The sequence below is a fragment of the Ictidomys tridecemlineatus genome, chromosome 1 (genome assembly GCF_052094955.1).
Source record: "Ictidomys tridecemlineatus isolate mIctTri1 chromosome 1, mIctTri1.hap1, whole genome shotgun sequence".
In the NCBI taxonomy this organism is placed as follows: Eukaryota; Metazoa; Chordata; class Mammalia; order Rodentia; family Sciuridae; genus Ictidomys; species Ictidomys tridecemlineatus.
Window position 1 is genome coordinate 212,030,252 of NC_135477.1, and position 17,582 is coordinate 212,047,833.

At 41.6% G+C, this 17,582-nt stretch overlaps 1 long non-coding RNA gene across 2 annotated transcripts; it reads right to left on the reverse strand.

The window, feature by feature from the left end:
- Nucleotides 1-10,429: 10,429 nt before the first annotated feature.
- LOC144366770 (uncharacterized) lies at nucleotides 10,430-17,347 on the reverse strand. 2 transcript variants are annotated; one of them, XR_013425919.1, is made up of 3 exons: nucleotides 17,220-17,347; nucleotides 16,930-16,991; nucleotides 10,430-10,788 (listed from the first exon to the last, which is right to left on the reverse strand). It is a non-coding gene; the product is annotated as an uncharacterized LOC144366770 (long non-coding RNA). The 2 variants fall into 2 exon arrangements; XR_013425915.1 differs by having other exon boundaries at nucleotides 10,430-10,784; nucleotides 17,220-17,265.
- Between the last annotated feature and the right edge of the window lie 235 nt (nucleotides 17,348-17,582).

Sequence of the window (17,582 nt, forward strand, 5' to 3'; positions counted from 1 at the left end):
AGCTATCCCACTCCTGGGTCTATACCCAAAGGACTTAAAAACAGCATACTATAGGGACACAGCTACATCAATGTTTATAGCAGCACAATTCACAATAATAAACTGTGGAACCAACCTACATGCCCTTCAATAGATGAATGAATGAATAAAGAAAATGAAGTATATGTATACACAATGGAATATTATCCAGCAATAAAAGAGAACAAAATCATGGAATTTGCAGGTAAATGGATGGAGTTGGAGAGTATAATGTTAAGTGAAGTTAGCCAATCCCAAAAACCAAATGCCAAACGTGTTCTCTGACATAAGGAGGCTGATTCATAATGGGGTTGGATGGGGAGCATGGGAAGATTAGATGAACTCTAGATAGAGCAAAGGGGTGGGAGGGGAAAGGAGCAGATATGGAGGTAGAAAAGATGGTGGAATAAGATGGACATCATTACCCTAAGTACATGTATAAAGACACAAATGGTGTGACTCTACTTTGTGTACAACCAGAGATATGAAACCTTGTGCTCTGTATGTGTAATATGAATTGTAATGCCCTCTGCTGTCATATATAACAAATTAGAATTTTTAAAAAGGGCTGGGGATGTAGGTGAGTGGTAGAGCACTTGCTAGCATGTCTAAGTGAGGCCCTGAGTTAGATGCCCAGTACTGAAAATACATAAATAAATCTGATATGAATATTTGCATAGAAGTTTTCAAGTAGATATATGTTTTATTTCCTTGGGCAAACAGAAGTAAAAGAGCTATGTCATATGGTAGGCATATGTTCCACTTTTTAAGAAACTACCAAAATGTTCTTAAAAATGATCGTACTATTTTACATTTCCACCAGCAATGTATGAGGGTCCCAATCACCCCAAGTCCTTATCAATTCTTGGTCTGATGGCATTTTTGTGTTGTTTCATTTGCTACTCTAATGGGTGTAGTGCAGTGGTATTCCATTATGGTTTTATTAGCATTTACTTATTGACTTAATGATGTTAAGCATATTTTCATTTTGTATATCTTCTGTGTCATCTGTATTAAAATCCTTTTGCCTGTTTTCTTAAAGTGTTTTTCTTATTATTGATCTATGAAAGCTCTTTATATATTATGGATCTAAGATTACACAACCTAACAAAAGTGAAGGCCCTAATGCAGTTGTGGGGACTCTCCAGCCTGGTGCTGGAGGGGGGCTCCATCGAGCATGGGGTCCAGCCTTCTGCCTCTCTGTGTGGATGTAGTTGGGCAGCATTATTGAGAAGCTCCCCACCAGCTCTGTGAATGTACCCAAAGAGAGAGAGTTTCCCTGCTGTGCGGCACTGGGAGGCTGTAGGTGTCTCTTATCAAGGTCAGGATCTCTTTCCACCTCCCCCTAACTCCAGCTCCTAACCACTGAGAGGGTATGCTCTGCCTCAGCACCACCAGTCCAGGACTCGAGTGTGAGCCATGGAAGACTTTGTGTGGGGAAACATCTCAGGCTGCTGGGGCTAAAGGTTCTGGACACCTAGAGCAGAGTTTGCTGATTGCCAGGTGCCTGTATGCCCCACAGGAAGCTTGTTAGGAGGTAGAGTGTGTTTTTTAAGAGTCTGGGGGAAAGCCCAGACTGCATTTATAACACATCCTGCTGGTCCTGGGACCACAGGTGCAGTAGGAAGGTCTTAAGGTAGGGTCCACCCGTCAGCAGTAGCAGCAGCCCCTGGGAACTTGCTAAGAATGCAAATTCTTCTGGGTCTAATCCCAGACGAAATTACCAGGAGTTGCAGAGGTGCCCCCAAACACACACCCTCTCCACCTTGCTAAACAAGCTCCCAGGTGATTGCGATGTGTGTGAGCACTAGAGAAAGCTCTGCGGGAGGAGGCAGCAAACCTCAGCCGTTCTCCACCTGACGTGGGTTTCTGAGAGCGGGTGGTTGGAGGCATTTATTTGTTCCTTTTGAGGCTCCACAGTCCCATGCCAGCAGAAGTCCAAACAACTGAGAGAAGTCAAAGTGAGAAGGAAAGAAGAAAAGAAATGAGCCTCCAGGCCTCTTGGAAATGAGCCTCCACTGCTGGCCTCTTTTCGCTGCCATCCACCACACCCTGCCTGGTTTTTGGAGACCCTCTGATGAGAGAATAGGAGGACCTTGGGTTCCTGGTGGACCATGCCATGCTTGCTCCCTCCTTTCCGGGCCTCGCCAGGGACCTTCCTCAGTCCACCTACCCGGTGCTGAGCTATAACATGTGGGACAGGCAGCAGGGCCAGCCTTGCCCAAGGTTTGACATAGTGCCCAGCCACACACACACACGTTTCTTGAAAGAAGAGTCAGAAAACAGCCAAGGGAAGAAGTAGCCATGAGCCAGGAGAGAAGGGTCGTGGAGTTCGAACTGGACCGTCCAAACCAGACACTTAGCAAATGAGAACATTTACAGAAGGCAGCGCTGTCCTTGTCATCCCCCCACCACCCTACTCCAGCTGCCTCCCAGGAGGCCAGGGGCTAGAAGAACTGATAAAGAGGCTCCAGTTCTTTGGCAGAATCAGGCCAACGCCCAGAGCATCTTGCTGTTAATTTATGCCCAAACTGAAATATGCAGTGTGTCGCCTTCCCCCCCCTCCCCCGGCATGGAGGCCCTCAGACAACACTGAGGCACCTAAGCCTGAGGACCAACAGCTGCTTCACCCACAGGGGACACTGAGCAGCCACCACGCTCCTCCAAAGAGCTGCTCGCACACCTGCTGTTTCTAACGCTGTCAATTCCTTCCATGCCTACAAATGTGGGCATCTTCATCCACCACCTACGGCGATAACTCCTGCTGCACCTTTCCAAAGCAGAGAAGGGTTTATAGGATTCTGAAATACTAAACCCAAGAAATGAGGAAGCACTTACCAAGGAGCTACCTGTGAGATTCCCACGGATCATGGGGAACATAAAACATGAGGCACGATCCAGCGACCATCATCTCGAGGCCTGGACTCACTTCAGAAGACTTTTCTTGCCTTGACTTCCACACGATTCATCTGTCACCTCATTCTGATGTCCATCCAGGCGTTAAATGGATTTCAGGCCTTTTAACCTAAAACCCTCTGCCACCTCATTTGTTCCACGTAGCAACCAAACACATAGGGAGCTTCATAAATACTTGTCGTGGATGATGAGGACTTCAGCCTGGAGACCTGTAGGAGGACTGGCATAATCACACACTGTCGGCTCTCGGCAGCCCGTGCCCTTGGTCCTTCCTCTGCTGGGTTTCCCGGCCCCGACCGCACTCTGAACTCTGATATAATGAGAAAAGCTGAAAGGGGTTGGGGGGCAGGCAGCAGCCTGTGCCTGTTAGCAATTATTGTTTGCTGCCCTTCATAATGGGAAATGGTGTGCTTGCACTGACTGCCTGCCGCGGGAGGGAATCAAGAGATCAGGTGTGGCGAGCCTGATCACCACTGGCGCTCTGGCAGCCTGCCTTGGGTGGCATCAGGCAAATTTTGCAAACGGTGAGTACTCAGGTGTTGGGATATTCTGATGCAACTATCAAAATAATGGTAATTGCATTTCATCTCTTATTAAAACAGAAATTTTTCACTTAAAAAAATCAGAAAGCATAACTTAGAAGCATGAAGCATGTTTGTAACCAAGAGTTTAAAGGAGAATTGCCATTTGTTGAGTGATCACTATTAGCAGCAGGAGCTATGACAGATGCTTTGTGCATTTTATCTCCTTTAACCTTCTCAGTGACCTTATGAGGAAAAAAATAAGTGCAGAGTAGAAACTGGCCTTCTACAAGTTGGACTACTTCATTCAGGAGCCCAGGAAGCAAGAGGCCCAGAGAGGACCAGTTGTCTGACTCCCATACCTCAGGCCAGCCCAGCAAGGTCCAGAGTAGTAAGGTCTTGAAATATCAGATTCTTCTAAAAAATAATATATACATATGTATAAATACATGCACATATGTGTTTATATAAACTCTTTAAAATGTAAGCAGAATTATGGTTTATCTATATTAACATATCATTTTGGGGGGGGGGGTACCAAGATGGAACTCAGGGGCCACATCCCCAGCCCTATTTTGTATCTTATTTAGAAACAGGGTCTCACTGAGTTGCTTAGTGCCTTGCTTTTGCTGAGGCTGGCTTTGAACTAGCAATCCTCCTGTCCCTGGGATTACAGGCGTGGGCCACTTCACCTGGCAACATGTCATTTTAATACACTGATATGTTGGTGCTGCTAAGGATTACATCTTACAAACAGCATCACACAATCACATTTTTGCAAAAAGTATATATATATATATATATATATATATATATATATATATATACACAGAGAGAGAGAGAGAGAGAGAGAGAGAGAGAGAGAGTCCCTCAGTACCCATGCAGAATTGGTTCCAGTACCTTTCAAGCATATCAAAATCTCTGGAAACTCAAGTCCTTCATGTAAAATGGTACAGTATTTGCATATAACTCCAATACTTTAAATAATCTCCAGTATACTTCAAATCATCTCTAAATTACTTATACTACCTAATATAGTATAAATGCTATGTAAATGCTAGTTATTGCATTGCTTAGGGAATAACGATAACAAAACCAGGTCTGTACATGTCCACTACAGATGCAATTTCTTTTTCTGATTTTGTTTTGGTTTGTTTTTGTTTTGCTGCACTGGGGGTCAAACCCAGTTCATCACACATTCTAAGCAAATGGTTTACTAGCAAGCTACACCCCTGAATCTAAGTATTTTTAATTAAAGTCTGGTTGAATCCGTAGGTGTGGAACCCATGGATGCAGAGATCGTGTGTGTGTGTGTGTGTGTGTGTGTCCATGTGTATACACTCACACTTGTGTGTCTAAGCAAAGGTCTCAAAAAATATACACCAATGTTATGAGTAATTATCTCTGAGTTGAGAAATAAGCAATCTTTGTTTTATTTTTTATGCTTTTCTGTAACTTAAATAATTGATACAATGAGCATAAACTACTTTTTCAATTAAAATAACTAAGTTCAAAAAATAAAAGGTAAGAAAAGGCAAATGAGAAAAATAGGACCTAAAGATTTTCCCTTGGTAAATTTATTTCTGTTAATTTTTTTTAAACAACTGAACATGCAATCTAATCTGTTTTGTAATATTCACTGGTTCACTCATTTATCTATTCATTCTTTTGACAAGTATTTGTTGAACACTTGCTATAAACAGTATTAAAATGTCCTCCTGCTTGGGGACTCCACCCTTCTGGATTTCAGAGGGGAATGAAAGAGCTACCGTTACCATACATTATTAACAGAGGAATCAGAACCATGGACCTAGGTGTGGGAGGTGGTAGGCAGCAAGATCAGACAGTGAAGGAAGAACACACCTGTATCAGCTTCAAGCATGGAAAAGCCATTGGATAGTGCGATATCATCACCTCTACTTGACAGAATGGGGCTAAAAGCTTTGTGCAGAGCCTCAGCCTGCAGCTCCTCGAGGCAGAAGATAACAGGGCTGGAGGAAAGAGGCAGTCTTGGAAAGAGGCCAACTTGAGGACAGATGCCTAAAACAAAGCAGGGCCAGGAATTATCCCAGTAAAACCCTGCCTTCCTTCGCTACCACCTGTGCCCAGACCATGCTGCAGAAGCTAGTCTCAGCCTCTATCTACCACGGTTCCCTGGGCAACCAAAAGGCTCTTACTGCTCTTGTCCAACAGGACACCATGCACCAGTTGTCAATCCAGAGGAGCAGAATGCCATGCAGCCGTTACCCACCCCAAGAGAGGACTCCCACTACACGGAGGATTGCAAAGATCATCATTATGCCAACCACCAGAAAGAGAAGTCCAAACACTTGTGCCCATCACAGTGTGATACTGGAGTCACCAGAAAAATCACAAACACTAAATGAAGCCATGCTTTACTTACTTGTAGAAGAAATAAGCAAGAGCAGTGTCAGTAGTATGCATCTGTCCTCCATGGCCAGCGGGTCTCCCCAGGCAGCCAGCACATGGCAATTGGCTACACACACCCCTGCACACTAGATGAGCCAGGTTGCTCCCTGTGAAAGACAGACATAGCAGTGGGGTTGCCCAGTGCCATGTGATGCTCATGCTTAAGCAGAACAAATGAGCATACACTGGGGTTTTGCAACAAGAAAAGATATCCCCAAATAAGGCTGTAAGCCCAGCCAGGGAGATAGAAAGGGGCCAGGGTCCCACAGTTCCCTTTGACAGTATGTTCATGCTAACCTAAGAACCACCAGTGTACACTCCTAAATATTCCACCACCTCCCAATAGCGCCACCTCGGGATCAGGCTTTTAACACAGGAGCTTACGGGAGACCCTTCCCCAACCCATAACAGATACCATTTGCTGCCTTAAAGCTCTGCCAGAAGGAGAGCACGCTGAAACCATGTCCAAAGCACACATGTAAGGAAGCCTTCCAGGCCCAATCTTCATTCTTATCTGGCCAAGACTGCCTTTCCCTGTGCCTGCCTCCCTGCCCTGTAAGCCACTGAATGGGGCAGGTACCATTACAGGCTATGGGCTTCCAAGGTCATTGCTGCTGGCTTTCCAAATAAAACTAAATGTGTCCACTGCAACCTTTTCTAAAAGATTTCTTGAGAAATATTATATGTTTTAAATTTGTCTACCATTTTGAAGTTTTTCTTTGAAACTGCTTTCAGTTGGTCCCACATAGTCACGAAGAGTGGTATCACTCACACATATTTTCTCTGACTTTTTTCACATTACCCACACAGAAAATGATAATATTTGTACAGGACACTGAAGTAATATGTAAGGGATGTGGGTATATCTCTTTAGAACATACTATAAAAAAATCTCATGGCTTTTTGTTATTGCTTTTTTATATAAAATCATGATTTAAAAAATAAAAATTAATACTGGGGAATGAGCTTGTCCAAATTATATTTACATTGTGCACATGCACAAATATGTAACAACAAATCCCACTATTATGTACAACTATAATGTATCGATTAAAAAATGGAAAATATTAGGGAAGATGTTAAATATCAAGTTTGAGTAAAACATGCCCAATAATCTTTTCACATTTTTATGAGACTCTTGAGCTTGCTTCCATGATAACAAACATAACTATGTTCTATCAGATTTCAACATTGAAATGTCTACATGTAATTCCTGATCAAGAGTTTTTAATCATGGCTCATCAAAACCTGTGAGAGTCACATCAATGAGAATTTTGCTTACATAATTAGATAACAAATTTTAAAACCATTTTTAAAAACTTTGAAAATTCACAACAGTTAAAAGTAAGTTTTGATACCATCAAACCACTCTTCCTTTCTTTTAATTGACCAATATACTATTGAAATGTCTTTAATAATGGGAACAGATTTCATAGTAAAGATAATGTACTTTATGGAGGGTATGGGTGTCCTCCTTCAGAGCCAGTCAGCTGCAAAATAGACAGAGGTAGTCGTCATACATGTGCTAGGATGAAAATGGCCCACCAAACATGTCTACAGGCCCTGAAGCCCATGAATATGTTCCTTCATGTGGCAAAAGGGATCCTACAATGTGATTAAATTAAGGATCTTGAAATGGGGAGATGATCAATGGTGTGAACCCAACATAATCACAAGGGTTCTTTAAGGGAAAGCAGTAGGTAGGAGAGTAAGAATCAGAGAAGAAAGTGTGAGAACAGAAATAGCGAGAGTAAGTGAGAAATTTGAAGATGCTATGCTGTTGGCTCTGCTATGGGGAAAACGGGTCATGAGCTAACAAATGCAAATATTCTCAAGAAGCTAAGAAAGGAATGAGAATAGATTCTTCCCTAGAGCCTCCAGAAGGGATGAAACCAGGACCTAAACCTACATTTTGGTCCATGAAACCCACTTCAGAGTACTGACCTCTAGAACTATAAGATAATAAGTCAGTGTTCTTTTCAGACACTAAATTTGTCGTAGCTTGTTACAGCAGCAATAGAAAAAACCACATATGTAATATGTATAAGATACATGCGTGTGTGTGTGTGTGTGTGTGTGTGTTCATGTGTGAGTGTATTAAGACTATTTGGACAGGATCTGGAACTAGGCCCATGAGGGACCATATACAGCCTTAGCTCCTGTTCTACCTTCAACCATCAACTGTTTAGATACTAAAACCACATTCTCCACCAGCTCCTTGTTCACAACAGGCCGCAGTAATGTACTCTGCAGGTGGCTGCCACAGCAGGTCCATAGGTAATGAAGCATCCTGACCTCACATCAACCTAGAGCCACGAGGGCTGATGTTGCTCATTGTATTTGCCACCCAAAGGGACCACCGGATAGCCACGAGACCCTGCTACATGCAGAGGTCCTCCAAGGAGCCCCATTTGAGGCTTCTCAGGAGCTCCACCTCTGCAGGCCGTGCCCAACCACCTTAAAGGTACTGTCTTACAACACACATGTGCCCATCTGTGACACTCCGTGTATCAGTGACACACAATGGGGACTCTCTGATCTCTATGGCCATCATTACCAAGTCTGGTAGAGAGTGACACACTGTGGTTTGCTCACTGCTACTCTCTCAGACGATCAGCTGGCAGTGTCGGTGCTGCAATCAGCATTGGCACTGTGCATCTTGGCCCATAGCAAAATATGAATGACCCTTAATCTGGTTCTCATAAATCTTCCTTCTTTCCTTTGAGATACACACACACACACATACACACACACAGAGAGAGAGGGGGGAGAGGGAGGGGGAGGGAGGGAGGGGGAGAGAGAGAGAGAGAGAGAGAGAGAAGACATTCATGTTTCTGGTGGGATGGAGTAATTGGTAAAGACATTCTAAAGTTTCCAAGGTCAGCCCCGGTCTTGTTATCCTCAGGACTGATGCTCGGCCAGCATGGACCCATACAGCTGTGCCAGTTGTGTGCCTCTGTATTGGTTCACTGGGACTTTATCTGACTGGTTGGTGATTGAACTGCCAGTTGTTAAATAGTTTTCACATAACCTCTACTGTACCATTTGCTTGACTATTTGGCTGTGTGCTAACTAACACTGAAGAGCCAATTTTTCAAGGGCTTTGGACATTAGCATTAAGAAAAAGAAATAACCAAAGAAAATCTGTTGTAGATTTGATTATATCTGCAAGAATATATTGGCTATATCAAATCATATTCATAATTATCCCCTAAGGCAATGTTCAAAAGCCTTTAGACTGTTTGTCCTTCAGACAATTGGCAATTTCTATACCCCTTGACAGTCCTTTCTGGTCCTTCTACAACTTGTCAAAGTCAATCCTCTGCCAGGTAGAAAATGACTGCTTTCTAGGCCTTCTTTTCCTCTCAAAAGATAAGGAAGGAAACAGTCTGTAAATAGAAAATTGTGGCCTTGTCTATCTCCTTTCTTGGTGGCTTGTTCTCACAGCACTTCTGTTTGAAGATTTCAAAGCTGTTTGAACAATTTGTACAGGTTACACATTTTCAACTGCGCTCAGGTATCAAATCCCTTACCTAAGGCAAGCATAATAAACCCTGCAGGCAGCATTGGCAGGGATAAGCCTGGGCACAGTCACCCGCTCCCTGCTTTTCTTTGGTGCTGGATTGAGTCTGAGCCACCCTCGTCCATATGGTCTGAGTCTGGGCAATAACAAACAATGTCACACCTGCTTGCAACACTCTCTTGAATTGTGCCACACAAAAGACCCTTGAGTGTTCCAACTTGGTTTCTGATTTATCCTAGGTCCATTTCATCATGAGTTACTGGTTACAGACCAACACACAGAAGGCTATTGAATTGATAATAAGAAATAGACCTCTCTCTCTCTCCAGCTTTTCCAGCTACTGGGAGCCACATCAATCCAATCCTAAAACTCTCACTCTGGTCCTTATGGCAAGAATCCCTTCCCACTGCACCATCTTAGCTACACGTACCAGTGCCAAAAGAAGGAAAGAGGCACCCCCACTAGACAGAGGGGGTCATTTTGTTTCTAAAATTGAGTAATGGACTGAAACGTTCTTGAGAAGATATCACTGAGGCAAATAACTCAAAATGAGGCTGACATGCAGAATATGTTGCATTTTGTAAAAATGCATTTTGTTTATCTTAATTCTCCTAATGAACAGTCAAGAGATTAACATTAAAGCATAGACCAGTTTACTAATTCATTGACCCTGGAGCAGTGCAGTGGGTAGGAACACTGACCCCTGCAGTTTCAAAAATCCATGTAGAATTTTTGATTCCCCCAAAATTAATAGCCTGCTGTTGATTGGAAGTCTTACCAAGAACATAAAGTCAATTAACACATATTTTTCATATTATGTATATCTTATACATGAGAAATAATCAAGAACCATGAGAGATCACTTTACCGGAAATGCAATTTGCTAGAAAGAAATACTTATTTGGAAATGATTAGCATCACTCAGTATTTTAAGCTGAATCTGGCAACACTTGAGATTGTGACAAAATTATTAGTACAGTATCATGATAGTTACTTTTATGCAGTTATAATTTTTTTTGAATAAAAGGAAAAAATCAGGTTTATTGCTTTGCTAGAAAAAGAGAAACACAGGGGACTCCTGTCCCAGATGCTGTGATTCTGCCCATCAGCAGGAACAGGGGGTTTTTAAAGAGGTGATTCAAAGGCTCCATTCCACATGTTCTCTGTTGGATGCAGTTATGATTTATTACTGCATCTTTGTTTGTTCACATTCCTCTTGACTTCAAATAGCATTGGTCCAAACCATGTTGTTCAAGGGCCAACTCTGCTTCCATAAAAAGAGCTGTGTTAACTTGCCTTCGAGGAGCTTGCTTTGTAAGCTTCAAAGAAAGTAAGACACCATTGGGTGAGCAAGTTTTCAGTTTTCAGACTTCTTCCTGTCTTGAAAGGAGACAGCACAAAAGAGACAGTGAAAAAATACTGTATCAAAGAGAAAGGTAAACATCCCAATCTGATGAAGAAGAACCCGTAAGAAGATACGTGGAACTGGCTGGAGGTCTAATTGAAAGTGGACTAATGCACCCAGACATAAGTCATAGGTCTGCACCATTTTAGGAAAAGATCCATCCAACAAATAGTTACAAAGAGACTAAATGTGGCCCAATGTCAGTTCTGCTAATCACTAGATATAAATGACAGATTTTCCATAAAACAAATAAGGGTGATATTTGCTGCCATTTTTGAAATGTGGGCTTGCAACACTATTTTACATGCCAAAATTTTTATTTTTTCCTAAACCCTCCACCTTAAACTGAGTAACTGAGACTAGGCTAATAAAGGTGATGGCTGATCAATGGTCTGAAGAGAAAGGCAGCTTACCCAGGCCATTTATCTCAGCAAGTCACTGGCTGAGCCCCATAGAAATCCAACTCATTATTTTTTAGGCGTATCATATATTTTTCACTGAAAATAAATTTTTATTACAAATGAAGGCTTGCCACTAAATATATTCCAATTCATATGAAATGATACACAATTTTGAATCATGACTTTAAATAAATCCAAACACCTATTTTAAATCTACAAATACTATTTGTATTTAAAATAAATGGTGGAGTGGTCTATCTTAGCAGAAAGGAATATTTTGTCACTGACATTCTTTAGAATTTCCAATGCTAGTGATAATAAAAAGCAGACTGACTTTTAGTCAGTTTTATTATTGATCTTAAACGCCTTTGCTTGTCCCCAGGGAGAACTGCTCTCCTGCATTGGTATGCCACAGCCTCCTATCTGCCTCAAATCCTTTTTAGAATGAGACAAGTATGAATTAATGAATGCAAATATACCTAAGGACTAAATATATGTAGAAAATACATTTAGAAATCTCAGAATACCATGCCTGTAGGAAATCGTATTTAAGCCATTCTAGTAAGTCTACAACTGCTACCAATCATTGCTTAATCTTCTTTCCATCTCTCTATTTTGTTTGGGGGAGAAATGATGAATTCCTTCTCAATCAAGATTGAACAATGATCCTTCATGAGAGTGTTGTCAGAGCCCTACTTTAGCCATTCCAATAGGGTCTTCATCTGAACTTACTTTACACAGAGAGAGAGGTGCCCTGCCCTGCCCCCCAGCCCACCCAGTGAGTGCAAACTCCTGTGTAAGAACTTTTAACTCAAAAAGAGATAATAAAAATCTTTCTAAGTGCTTAACCCATTTTGTCCATCATCCCAGATGTGGAACACCTCTAAAAATTTAAACTGTGCAAAAAATATGCCACTTATAGTAATTCTGAAATATATGAATATTTATCATGTCTGCAGAATTGAAAATGTGGGGCTTAGTGGGATTTATTAAACTCAGCCTTTATCCAGGAATGCAAACTCAGATGCAAAAACCCAGGCAGGTCATGTATATGAGTAAAACATTCAAGGAGTGGTGGGACCATGGCACACTGAAACCGTAAAGAGGTTGTGTATTCCAGAACATCCCTTCCCCCTGCCCAGAGCCAGGTCACAAGAATCCTGGAGAAGGAGCTGGTGCTAGTGGTGGTGTCTTTTTTGGGTTCTGGTGTTTGTTTGCTTGTTTGTTTGTTTGTTTGTTTGTTAAGAGGGTTGGTTAAGTAGATGTTTTGGTGATTTGCTTTTGTTTGAGGGATTACTTTTTATTTTAGTTTTTTTCACACTGAAAGAGGTAATTTCTTTTCATTATTTGGGGAAGGAGCAAGTTTGCATGCTCATAAAATTAGCAGATATCCAGAAACCTCAGAACACCTTTTCTTTTCACATAAGATGTCATGAGAGAAAAAATGTCATAATTTCCTAAATTGAACATTCTAATTAAGGATATAATGAGGCTGGGATGATGCTTCTTTACTCCATCTGTACTTGTAGTTTTTATTTCTACTTGAACTTAAAATCTCTTTGGGGGGAGGGTGTTTTATAATTCTCTAATCGATGGGGTTTTCTGTTTTAGTAATCTGTAGTTTTGAGAAATTTTATTTTGACAAACCTAATTTGTGAAATTGTCAATTCACAAATTAATCACAGAATTGTTAATTCTATAATTGTCTTGATACAGCTTTCAAAATAACCCTTATTATTGATGTTGTTCGGATTCTCTATTTCCAACAGGAATTGCTTAATTTATTTTGAAGCAATATTACTTAGTTTATAAAAGTTAGTGACAGTTATATATTTTTTACAATATTCTTATTTTTATCAACATAAAATGTCCCTTACCGTATCTCATTTTTTTAGAGAGAATTTTTTTTTTTTCGTTTTCAGTGGACACAACATCTTTATTTTATTTTTATGTGGTGCTGAGGATCTAACCCAGCGCCCTGCGCATGCCAGGCGAGCACACTACCGCTTGAGCCATATCCCCAGCCCAACAATATCTCATTTAATTGGTGTTGCTTAAATTCTACTTAATCCTATTTACATTACTCCCTCCTTTTTTCCCCCATTCTCATTGCATACTTCAACTTTTAAACATTCACTTCAATTTGCTTTTAGTTGTACTATTTCTCAGCAGCATAAGGCTAGATTCTGTTTTTGACCTAATATAAGAATCAATGTCGTTCTGAATGTTAATCTAGTTACATGTCTTACTTATTTGGAGTCCTTTTTAAAAGTCCTATGTTTATTTAGTTGGTGTTGACTAATATAGTAGTCCTTCCTTATCTATGGGGGGTATGGTCCAAAACCCCCAATAAATGCCTGAAACCACAGATAGTACCAAACACCTTATATATTATGTTTTTTCCTATCCATACAGGTCCATGATAAACTTTAACCTTTTCCCTTAAGTATTTTATGGCTTTCACTTAAGTATTTTATTGCCATCATCACCATATTTCCATTTGGGACCATTATTAAGTAACATAAAGATTACTTGAACACAAGCACTGTGTTATGGTGACAGTCAATCTAATAACCAGGCATGGGTTCCATGTTAACTTTTGCTCTTCCCTGAATGAAGCATCTATCTAGAATCAGTGTTTGTCAATGGATAGGAAAACACCCATCTCTCAGGCTACTTCTCAGTTTTCATCTAGTGACCCTGTGATTTACTGCAGAGGTGTCTATTCTCTTCTATTCATTCCTTGTTCCATTTCTTGAACCAATGGGATATCAGAGAGACTCCCAGCATGCACTGCAGTCAAGGTCTTCATGTCTCTGCTCCTAACCTGGAACTTCATTCATGGGGACGACATCTCCCAAACTAACATAGTGCTATTGTGCCCTCTCCACACAGAAATACTTCATGCTCAGATGAGTTTTGAGATGTTTAGTCTCTGCCTAGATGTAGATAGATTACCAGAGAGGCACCTGGAAAAATAGATATACTTTATTTATATGTACAGAGATGGGGACCTAAGAGATATAACTGATCATTTTCAAGTTACATAGTACTTAACTTCTCTTAGTGAGAGGACAGATAATGGAGATATCCAATATCTCTTGACTTTTGCTTTTCAGGCAATCTTTTTTAGAAATAAACCTAAAGCTTGAGTAGATTTTCCCTAGTCCAATTCCATCTGCCTTGTAATTATAGTCATTCCTCAGATTCTGTCACTGGGTTGAACAAGGGACTAAATATTTATGTTCCCCCAAAATTCATAGGCTGAAATCCTAACCCCTGAGATGATGGTATTATGAGATGGGGCCTTTGTGGGGGGGGAAAGGGGTTAAGTCATGAGGGCAGACCTTTCATTAATAGGATTAGTTCCCTGTTAAAACTAGCCCAAGAGAGGAACCCCTGTGCCTTCTACCATGTGGAGACCCAGGGAGAAGTCACCCTCTGGGAAGCAGAAAATAGGCTCTAAGCAGATTCTGAGTCTGCCAGCATTTGATCTTGGAGTTCCCAGCCTCCAGAGCTGTAAGAAATAAATTCCTATTGTTTATAAGCCAACAGAAATTCATATTTTGTTACAGCAGCCTAAATAGCCTAAGACAGATTGTCTATTTGGGGAGATAACATAATGTTCATAATATACTGGGTCTTTGCAGATCTTTTAGTAAGAAACAAGCCATAAATCACATCATTTGTAAACTTTTTTTCCCACCCACTGTTTCTGAAAGGCTGTTGGGTGGGGGAGAGGGGTTCCTTCACTATCAAGATTCAAGGTTCTCTCGCCCGACACCCCCACACTCACATACACTATTGCTGACAGGTGTTTTAAGATTCCTTTCCATATACTTTTGACATCAATGATACAAAAAATCTTTGGAAATTAAAGAATCTTCTGCAAAAAAAAAAAAATTGTTTTTCAAGAAATCAAAGACAGGGGCTGGGGATGTGGCTCAAGCGGTAGCGCGCTCACCTGGCATGCGTGCGGCCCAGGTTCGATCCTCAGCACCACATACAAACAAAGATGTTGTGTCTGCCGATAACTAAAAAATAAATATTAAAAATTCTCTCTCTCTCTGTCTCTCTCTCTCTCTCTCTCTCTCTCTCTCTCTTTTAAAAAAAAGAAATCAAAGACATCTCTGCCATCAGCATGTTAGATTTACTCATATGTCATAGTGGCCACCTGTGTGTTGGGAAGTTGAGAGGATATTACAGTTTGGATGTGAGGTGTCCCCCAAAAGCTCATGAGTGAGACAATGCAAGAAGATTCAGAGAAGAAATGATTGGGTTACAAGAGCCTTAATCAGTGAATTAATCACCTGATGGGATTAACTGAGTGGGAACTAAAGTGGTAGTGCATGTCTAGAGGAGGTGGAGATGGGGGCATGGCTTTGGGGTATATATTTTGTATCTGTAGAGTGGAGTCTCTCTCTCTCTCTCTCTCTCTCTCTCTCTCTCTCTCTCTCTCCTTGCTGATTATCACGTGATCTGCTTCCCTCTGCCATACTCTTCCGCGATGATGTCCTGCCTCATCTGGAGCCCTGAGGCATGGTGCCTGCTGTCTGTGGATTGAGACCTCTGAAACTGTGAGCACCCAAATAAACTTTTCCTCCTTTAAAATTGTTCTGGTCAGGTCTTTTAGCCACAGCAGTGAAAAAGCTGACTACAACAGGCTGATTGAAGGCAGACTCTAAGTCTGCAGGACAAGGAAACACCCGCTAAGCCAGCCTGCTGGGTGCCCCAGGGCTCCCTCCCTCCACCTAAGAAATGGGTCCTGGCAGGTGATCTTTCCCTCAGACCAAATAATGGTCTGAATATATTAAAAACTCATCCCAACCCCCCCCACCTTGAGAATGGTGGGCCGTCACCAAATGCTGTGTGTTGCAGACCATGGCGACCACGTGCTTGCCACCGTAGCCGGAGGCTTAGTAAATGCTACTGAAATCCTGACAGTTGAAAAAGATGTCTCTGTACTGCCAAGGCCTTAATATTGAAAAAAATATATATATATATCTGCCCCTGAAAGCCCAGAGAAGGATGGCAAATCCAGTGGGGAAGGGGCACACCAACAATGTCACCTCACCTCGGACGGCCCAGAGAAAGAGCAAGTCCAAGGAGCCCCTCAGAGTCAAGACCTACCCAAGCCATCAATCATGAAGGTCCTATAATCCTGAAGTCTGTGTGGGCTGAGGGGGAAATCAAAGCAGGAGAAACAAATCTGAGCTCAACGTCACCACTGGGACCCACCTAAGGGTGTCAGGACCCCAGCCAGGGCTGGTTTCCAGGGACAATGTCCCTTCTGCCACTTTCCTCTGGACTCCTCAACTCCTCCCTTCCTAGCACAGCTTCATCCGGTGCCTCAAACAGTATTTGCCACAGACTTAATTAGCCTTTTCTTTCTTCCCACCTTCCCTCCTTTCTTTCTTTCTTTCTTTCTTTCTTTCTTTCTTTTTAAGAAATGTCAAGCTGTTTGGCCAACTGAGCAATCTAGGTTGCTGTAGGTCTTTAAATACTGTTAATAAAACAGAATCCCAAAAATTATGGCCTCCATTATGACAGGTATGATTAAACTGCCTGGGTATGATTCACGTCTCTCCCATTAGAGCGTGAAAAAAAAGGGGGGGGGAATTCAACCATCATCTTTATCACCATGGGAAGAAGAAGAAAGCCCCTCCCTGTGTGTTGAAGACTGCACCTCAGCTCAGAGATTTAAAATCCACTCACAATGACTGCCAATCGATGAGCTGGCCATGATCAGAGCATCTGGAAGGCGTTGATATTTGTGTCTGAAAAGAAAAGACAATTTACATTAATGTGAACAATGAAGCTAGAAATCTCTACTACCTCAGGAAACTGCTAAGGTGAAGCATGGAGACCAGAATAAAAGATTCTTCCTGAATCTTTTATCCAGAATAAAAGATTCACAGCCCACAGGGACTCAGAGAGGTTAGGAGTACATTGCAGAGTATTAGCGATGGTGTTGACAGAAGTATTGTAGAAAATGCAGTACATACTCCTGGCCATATTTAAACCAGTGGATTGGTGCATGTGGCATGGCTGTCCTTGATTGTGTAAGAGCAAATTCCATGGTATGTGGCTCATGGCATTGGTATGCAGGATCTTTATGGCTTCGGTCAGTTGCTGGGGGTGTTGAAATTGTTAATGACATCAATCTCCCCTACGTCCTGACACATTTTTGTGAATGGAAGAAACAAAATAGCAGAACTGACACTGCAAGAATCTCAATAAATCCTAGGTATTCCCAACAGAGGGTACCCCATGAGTTAGGGAGAAGAAAAGTACTATTAACTTGGAAGTTATTGCTACTCTTTCCCTCCCTTACCATTATCTCAACACGTGATATATAACCAATCTCT